Source organism: Coenobita brevimanus, chromosome 3, assembly GCF_032717465.1.
Source record: "Coenobita brevimanus isolate Jiangsu-jjx chromosome 3, ASM3271746v2, whole genome shotgun sequence".
Taxonomy (NCBI): Eukaryota; Metazoa; Arthropoda; class Malacostraca; order Decapoda; family Coenobitidae; genus Coenobita; species Coenobita brevimanus.
The window spans coordinates 5,790,456-5,800,046 of NC_136956.1; positions in this window are offsets into that span (position 1 = coordinate 5,790,456).

A 9,591-nucleotide genomic window follows, 5' to 3' on the forward strand; every position below is an offset into this window, starting at 1 on the left:
CGTCCTCCCTATACTGTACTACTGCTGTTGGAGCCTGTGGTAGTGTGGAACGGGCAACTAACAGTGGTGTCAGGAGTGAGATCATAAGTGCTGCAGTGAGTCTAACCTTCGACATGGAGGCAGAAGGTGTACAGACGAGAAGTCAGGCTAGGCAGGAGGTGTCCCTGGCTGCAGTTATAAAACTTTTATATGCTTAAAAAAAAGAACTTAAAGAACAATTACAAACACAATGTGTACAACTACGGGGACAGAGTGAAGGACAGAAAGAACTCAAGGAACAATTACAGACACGGAATGAAGGACAGAAAGAACCCAAAGAACATTTACAGACACATAGTGAAGGACAAAAAGAACTCAAGGGACAATTACAGGCACAAAATGAAGAAATCAAAGAACAATTGCAAGCACGGAGTGAACAAATAGAGGCACAATGTGAAGAACAAGACAGAATGATATGAACAACTTCAAGAGATATTACGGGAGCAACAGAGGGAGTTACAACTGAGGACGCAAGGACAGCTAGATGCTTTCCTGGGGCAAATGAAGGTAGAACAGCAACAGCTTGAGGAGGAAGATAATGCCAAGCTAGAACAACAGAAGTATGAGGTAAGCAATAATGTGATGGAGTGCAGAGCACATGTAGATGACCAGTTGAAGCATGTACAGTAAGTGGGACATTTTAGCTATGAGTGTCCAAATGAGAAGGAAAAGGGTAAATTAGTGAAGGCTGGTGACAAGAGGCAACAAACAGCCAGTTCTTCCCAAGCAGCCCCACCATCGAGGAAATACAGGAGAACCCTGATGAATAGTGTGCGAGAGGACAGAAGAACAGACAGCAAGCAGCGTAGTTGGAATGAGAATTTTGGCAAGAGATGCCACTGTACTGTTGTGACAGGGCAAGCGTCAGATGTATAAGACCTGAAGAAGATGTAGATGGAGAATGAAGATTGACAACCAGTGCTTGAGTGGCTGCAGCAGAGTACAGTGCGACCATACTGGGAAGAGGTTTCTAGATTCAGCCCTGCGACCATGAGCTACTAGAGTCAGTGGGATCTTCTTTGTTTGAACAACGGACTTAGGGAGCATCAGTCGGAGGCACCTGATGGCCTCGGCAAGTATTGGCAACTGGTGGTTCCGAAGAAAATGAGGTCTGGGATCTTGCATGAGTAATAACCAGATCACTAGTGGACACTTGGGAGTGAAGATAACTCTAAGCCAGGTGCGACAGAGGTTCTACTGGATTGGCATGCACCAGGATGTTGAAGAGTGGTGTCGGGCCTGTGATGTATGCTGTGCCAGGAAGGGACACAAGAAACTTGGTTGCAGCTCTCTTCATCTGTACCAAGTGTGTACACTGATGGAACGAATCGCGGTGGACATTGCTAGACCTCTGCCCCTACCTGAAAGAGGAAAGCTGTATATACTGTATGTGTCACCATGGACAACTTAACAAAGTGGCCAGAAACCTATGCTATCCCTGATCAAGAGGCTATGACTGTTGCTCAGGTGTTGATTGATTAGATTTCTATCGTTTGGGATGCCAAGAGCCACATTCAGACCAAGGTAGAAACTTCGGGTCTGCTGTGTTCCATGAATGCTGCAAGTTACTGGGGATCAAGAAGACTGGGACGATCCCAGTAAGGCCACAGTCAGATGGGATGGTGGAGAAATTCAACTGGATCCTGAGACAAAAACTGGCTAAGTACTGCTTAGACTTAGAGGGACAAACGGAATGGGACCAGAAATTATCTGCGTTGCTGATGGCATATCGGTCTGCATCCCATGAGTCTATTGGCTACATCCCTGCAAAACTAATGTTGGGCCACGAGTTACGCTTATCCATTGACTTGTTAATGGAATGACCACCTGGTGAAGAGCTGCATACAGACACCTCCAGCTATGTGAAACATCTTCAGGAAAGGCTGGTTGAGGTAAATCATCAAGTGCGAGGAGCCCTTAAATTTTCAGGAGAGGTGATGAAGTGCAAGTATGATGCCAAGGAAAGTAAGGTGGGCCTCAAGGATGGTGACCAAGTTTGGTTATACAATCCTCAGCAAAAGAAGGGACAGTCACCGAAGCTGCAGAGCCCATGGGATGGGCCTTACACTGTGTTGGACCTCCTATCAGACGTAACATATCAGATTCCGGGAGGCAGGAATTCTCGCCCAAAGGAAGTCTCACTTGGCAGTACCATGGGCCAGGACAGTACAGCTGGGACATCTCTGAGAAATCGTGCTCTCCCGCAGCCGAGGATGTTGAGGAGGACCAAGGAGCTTAAGTACAAGAGGATGGTGACAGTTTCCCAAGGGAAGAAGTGAATCAGGAAGAGGACCAAGACCTTCCAGGAGAAATGGACTGTGTGGAGGAGCAAGGACGTTGTCAGAAGTGGCACAGATGAAGACCTAAGAAGTTGAAGGATTATTTTATACATAATTAGATGTTTCATTAGGATTATGTCTGTATACATTGTGTAGTTTTGTCGAGACGACAAAGAGCTTGGGAGGGGGTAGTGTTGAGAAGCAAGATTTTCTAGTTAGGTAGTCTGGAAGTTTCTCACTGATTCCTTATGGTTAACATAGTCCCGGTACGAGTCAGAGTTGCCACTTTGCCTGTTGTTTGTGAGTGTAGTTGTTCCATAATTTATGCATTAATTTTTGTGCTCTTTTTCTTTATAATGTTTCATTTATGTGATTGTTAAATTATGAAGAATAATTTAAGTCTGTATGCCATATAATTTACAGCGTTATGTAATGTACGAAAACTCTGGCATGTTTTGGATGTCTCTGAGTTGGTAACTCTTGTAACCGTGCTCCGTCGGGAATACACCAGAAGTGTGGAGAAATGTAGGTCGTTCTGGAACAATGCAAGCTTATATAAACATGGGGAAGAGACTAGAGCAAGTTCAGTCAGTTTTCAGTTCATTTTGCATGTAGTTTAGTGTCAGTGCAGTCCAGTATATTTTCGGTAATTGTGATAATAGTGAAGTGTTGTTGGCAAAGAGTGAAGTGTCACTGAAGTTTGTAGATCATCAGTACTTGTGAAAATAGTGTTGTTGTCAAGCATTAAGTAACTGCAGTTAGTAATGTTTGTATATCTTTGGTATTTGTGAAAATAGTGAAGTTGAAAAGAATTACTGTAAGTGTAATTATTTGGAAAATAAAGACAGTGAACTTTAGGAGGCAGTATTTATTTATGATGCCTGAGCTGATCTTGTGTGGTGTACACCAAATGGTTGACCATGGGAAGAACAACTCACTGGGGAATGTCCTTCCTATACTGTACTCCTGCTGTTGGAGCCAGTGGTATTATTATACTTTAATGTGAAAAAGTAATACTTTTCAAAGGAATTTTTCAAGGAATTAGATAATGCCCCTAGGTGTTAGGGTGATACTGCATAGTATAAGAGTTTGTCACCTTACTGCATGTATAAAAAACAGTTTTTAATATCACGGTGGTGTACGTGATTGGCTGGCCTGATCCCAGGGCGTCAAACTGCTGACACCAGCTATTCCTGCCTCTCCTCACATACAGCTGCGCAGTACTCTTCTCATATCTCACAATTCCCATGGCAGATTTCACTTTCAAAACATTACTAACATAGGTACAATACAGTCAAAGCATATACCTTTTAGGGGAATAGAAGTCGGTGCACAAACTCATAATGGGACTAGGAGAAGGAAAGCTCCAGGCAGGAGGCTGTGATCCTTATCCCGAGAAATCAAAACACACAGAGATGCCAGGCATCTCAGGCTGGTAGTATTAAACTACCTCTTCGCACGGGCAAGCTCTTCGTCGCGGCAGCCGTAGTTTTAAAGCGAAGAGGTTCCTCGTACGGAGCGCGAAGAGGTCTCTCGGGGTTGAAAGTACTGGAATGTGAAGCAGGAGCATCACCCGCCTCTTCCCAAATATCTTCGTATGTTTTTTTTATCCTGATATATTCATGTAACTAGTTAGTACCTTAATATTCACGAAATGCATTTTCAATTTTTTAAAATGTTTGTTATCATTTTTTTGTGTGATACTATCTTTATTTATAGATTTTTAGGAGACTGGTGCTACCCATTTATGATCAAACTACTGCTACCACAATAGAGCTCCTGCTACATGCGCACAGCCCAGTAGTTGACTTTTATCATTCCCAAGTTACCTGTGTCTCATACAGTGGTGATCCAGGCAACTTCACAGCTTATTTCCGAGAGCACTTTATGTAACAGACTTGTAAACCATTCCACTTTTCACTACTGTCTTCAGAAAGGCAAGCACGTGGTATATTTAAGGCCGCGGTTAGATTACTGCCATCGCCGCTAAATTTTAGCTGCCGTAATCCTAATCATTTCCTTTTTACGGTAGCCATAACTTAACCTAAATAACCTAACCTAACATATTTCTAACAGCAGAAAAACCAAACATGCCCGCTAAATTCTAGCGGTTGAAGCTGAACTGTAGCAGTATTAACCTAACCTAACTAAAACTGACCTGACCTGACCTAACCTAACCTATTTCTAACTTAACTGAACCACCAAACCAAACAATTTAATTCTAGCCGCCGTGATCCTAACCGTGGTATGGATTACGGAAGTCGCCGCTAAATTCTAACTGCCGTAATCCTAATCACTGCCTTAAATTATACCACGTGCTTACCTTTCTGAAGACAGTAATGAAAAGTGGACTGGTGTACAAGTCTGTTAGATAACCTGACCTGATCTAAACTAACCTATTTCTAACCTAACTGAACCACCAAATATACTAAATTCTAGTTGCCATAATCCTAACCACCATTGGACCCCCTCTCAAGTATTAAAGTATCAAGTATTAAAACTATTTCCTACCATTGGACTGATTCGGAGACGTTGTTTATCAGATTTAGCATATTATTTTCGCAATATATCACACGAAAGAGTAAACATAAAACAGATGACGGCAAACATGCGCTCCTCCTGCGTACCAGTCTCACGATTTCTCTCCCAGAGAGCACCCCCGCAGCATACCAACCCTTCCGTAATCTCCTTCTGGGAAGAGGCTGTTCGGCCGGGGTTTAAAGATACCAAACTGGGAAGAGCCTCTTCACGAAGATGCTTCGCGAGAAGGGGAAGAGGTTGTTAAATACTACCAGCTTCATTGTCTTCCCTCACCAGTGTTGCCAACTCCCCCATTAGGAACTATTATGATAAAAAAATTTTAAACTATATTTTCTTTTAGAAATGTGGATAAATATCACAAAATATATTGGAACTCATTGGTAATATATTAGCCTCAAGTGTCGTCTTTCAACTGAAAAAAAATAATATTGAATCGATTTAAAGAATATATAACATCGTGGTAAAATTGTATACAAACATGGGGTATTACAGTGCAAGATGCACTGTAATATCCCTGGGGGTAGGGAGGTTTCAAGAATACTCCCCCAGTATCCCTGCTTGTCGTATGAGGCGACTAAAAGGGTTGGTGGTGGGTTAGTGCCCCACCGTGTACAAAGAACTAACTAAACAAGCAAATAAAGTGCCTTGGACCAGGACGGACCATACGTTGACGACTAAGGAATGGGCAAAGGACATTCTAAGGGTGGGAACATGGAATGTAAGAGGAGTGAATGATGAAGTGAAGACGAGAGAGATTGTTCAGGTGCTTAAGGATGCAAGAGTGGATGTATGTGGACTGACTAAAACTAAATGGAAAGGTGAAAGGGTGAGAGAATGGGAATATGGTTTAGGAATACGAGTATGTGGGGAAGTTAGTGAGAATGAGAGGGCAAGAGAGGGAGTATGTCTGATAATAAGCAAGAAGTGGAAGGAGAATATAAGAGAGTATGGAACAATGGGTGCAAAGACTGTATGGGTGAGGATGGAAGTAGGTATACAAACTTGGGTGACTGTATGTGCGTATGTGCCGACAGAGGACCGAGTGGCAAGAGTGAAAGATGAGTTTTGGGCAAATGTAGAAGCATGTATGGACAAGTTTAAGAGGAGCGAGAGAGTGTTTTTGATTGGAGACATGAATGGCAAAGTTGGGAATGTACGAGTGAATGGAGTGGTTAATCAATGGGGTGTGCCAGCTGAAGAAAATGGGAATGGTAGTGTTTTGGACATCTGTACTGGTAAAGGGTTGGCAATAGCCAACACCTTCTTCCGGTATAAGATGATCCACAGGTATGGAAAGTCATGAGGAGGGTGGACGGTGAACTTGTTGAACGAAAGGCAATGATAGATTACGTGTGTGTGGATGAGCAAATGAGAAGAAAAGTGTTGGATGCAAGAGTGTGGAGAGGATGGGGGAATGGAATCTCGGACCATCACTTAGTGATGGCCAAGGTAAGGCTGCAAAGAAGATGGGTGAAGAGACGAAGAGGAAGACAGAAGGAAACAGCTCCTGTGAGAAGAGTGGAGATGTTGCAAGAGAGTAAGAAAATGGCAGAGTATAAGATCATAGTGGATGAAAGATTGGGAAGGTATGAGTTAGAGCAGATGGAAGGGGTGGAAGATGTATGCAAGATATTCACTGAAGAGATAGGCACAGCGTGTTAAGTGGTTTGTGGAGTGAGGAGCTGCAGGGTGTGCAAGGGACAGCATGGTGGAATGATGAGGAGAAACCAGTTGTGGAACAAAAATAGAAGGCATATAGTGAATGGCAAGCGAATAGGGGTAGGGGAGATGAGAGAGAGAAGAGAGAGATGTATATGTGAGCAAGAGAAGGGAGGTGAAGAGATTGCTGAAGGAGAGTAAGAAGAAAGTGGATGAAGAGTTTGGGAGGAATCAGAGTGTAAAATGGAGGGAGGATAAGAAATTGTTTTGGAAGGAGGTAAAGAAAGTAAGACAGTGTGAAAGGAGAAATAGTAGGGGAGTGAAAGATAGGAATAATAGAGTGTTGGTGGAGAAGAGAGAGAAATTGAAATGGAAAGAGTTGAGGATTTGTTCAATGTAGAACGTGAGAGCAGTGCGAGTATAAGTGACTGGGGAATGTCTGGGAGCAGAAGAGAGGAGGGAGGAAAAGATCAGTAGGGTAGAAGTAGCGGAAGCAATGAAGAAGATCAAGATGGGAAAGGCCCCAGGAATTGTTGGAGTGTGTGTGGTAAAATGCTGAAGTACGGGGGTGAGATTGTTGAGGGGTGGATATGGAAGTTCTGTAGATTGGCTTGGGAAGAGGGAAGGGTTCCAGAGGACTGGAAATCAGGTATAAATGTTCTTTTATACAAAGGAAAAAGGGAGAGAGAAATATGTAGTAACCATAGGGGTATTTGCCTTCTTAGTGCGACTGGAAAAATATGTGGTAGAATACTTATTGATAGGGATAGGCATATAACAGAGGAGCAAATTGGAGAAGAACAAGGGGAATTTAGGAAGGGAAAAGGGTGTGTAGATCAGATATTTGTTCTAAGATATTTAGTGGAGATGCATCTAGAGATGGGAAAGAAAGTGAATGCTGCCTTCATGGACTTGGAGAAAGCTTATGAGAGAATAGATAAGCAAGATATGTGGAAGGTATTAAGAATATATGGAGTGGAGGGGAAATGGTTGAGTGCTGTGAAGAGTATGTACAAAGGAGCTAGGGTTACGGTGCGAGTGGGTCGTGAGCTGAGTGAGTTCTTTGATCTCTATGTGGGACTGAAACAGGGATGTGTGGTGTCTCCATGGCTGTTTAATGTATATGTGGATGGGGTTGTAATGGAGGTGCAAGGTAGAGCAGTGGATGTGGGGGTGGCTCTAATGAATGAGGGTGAGATGTGGAAGATTCTGGTGTTGCTGTTTACTGATGATATGGTACTGTTGAGTGAAGATGAATGGGAGTTACAAGGTTTGGTGAATGAATTTGGGACAGTGTGTAGGAAGAGGAATCTGAAAGTTAATGTGAACAAGAGTAAAGTTATGGTGTTTGAGAGGAATGAAGTCACAGAATGCACAGTGAGGTTGGATGGTGAGGATATGGAGAATGTGAGTGCATTCAAGTACTGTACTTGGGTAGTGTGATGAGTAAGGATGGAACTTTGGGGGATGAAGTGCTTGAAAGAGTACAGCAGGGAAGGAAGGTTGTTGGTTCACTGAAAGCAGTGATGAGAAATAGGGATGTGAGTAAGGAAGTTAAGAAGCCACTGCATGATAGCACTGTGATCCCTACCCTGACGTATGGAATTGAGGCATGGACCTTGCTAGAGAGGAACAAGTCAAGAGTGAGAGCAGTAGAAATGAGTTACTTGAGAGGAGCATGTGGAGTGACATGGAGGGACAGGTTGACGAATGAAGAAGTGAAGGAATGTTGTGAGGTGGATGTGGATGTGGTTGAGAAAATTAGAAGAAATACACTGAGGTGGTTTGGACATGTGGAGAGAATGGAGAATGAAAGACTGACTATGAGGGTGTATATAGGTGAAGTGGAGGGAGGGAGAGGGACGGGAAGATCGAGGATGAGGTGGAGGGATGGTGTTGAGAGGTATATAAGGGAGGGGGGAGTGAGTTGGGTGGAGGGCAGTCAAATGGTGGATGACAGAGCAACTTGGAGGCGTTTTGTCTGTGGCTACCCTTCGCGGGATTAGGGCGTCGGGCTATAGACAGATAGATAGATAGATGAAAAATGCAAAAATATTATTAGCATTTATTTTCATCCTGTACACGAGGCTTGGGCGGGCAAAGTCATATGCAGATTAAATGCCGCATTTCAGCTGTCCAGCCTCCTATGTGAAGGCAGTGCAGAGGCTTCATGTCTCCACCACACACATTGACCAGCCTGGTGATCAAGAGATATGTCCTTACCCCCTGGACGTTCATCTGTGCTCTTAGTACCTCAAGGGTGACCACATGGGCACCCACAGTAAGTAGCATTGCCTCCAAGCATTCCCCATACATTGCTGCATGGTGAGTCATCACCCTCTGATTTATTTAATTCTCCCTCCTTGCCCCACCGTTCAAGAGTCTATGCATATGGGCGTTCTGACAGTTCAATATACTGAGGTGTACATGGTGGATATGGCCGTTGCCCCAGTTCCCATACGCCACATGTGGGGACAGTGAAAGCTTTTGTGTGGGAGGAGGGGGAAGGGTTTAAGTCCTTGGCAGCTGCCTTTGGTAATTCTGAGGCAAGTGTTCAGGCAGATTATCTGGGGACAGCCAACTCACACATCTGGAATTTTTTCTCAGCATTTTTTTTTTTTTTTTCGTTGTCCATGATGGGTTACCAGTATATCTCCCTGTGCTGGCTCGACCTCCCTTCCCACGGCAGATTGAACATGAGGGAATAGTTTGCTGTAGAGGTTGGTGAATTATACACATGGCTAGCTTTGACTATGCTGATGGAACACATGAAAATGCATTCCATACAGGACTATTCGATCATGGACGATCTCACGGCCACATCTGTCTTTGAAAAATTCATGATACAGGACAGATACCTTACCACACTATGATTTCTACACTTTCCCCCAACCTTGTAACCTGCACCCAATGGCAAACTGTGGAAATTTTTTCCAGCTCTGACAATGCTAAAAGGAATCTTACACCAGGTTTTCTGGCCTTTCCAGAAAATGGTGGTAGACAAGTCACTTGCTTTGTTCTGGGTATGACTGGCATTCATTCAGTACATGTCCTCCAAATATCATTTTGGCAT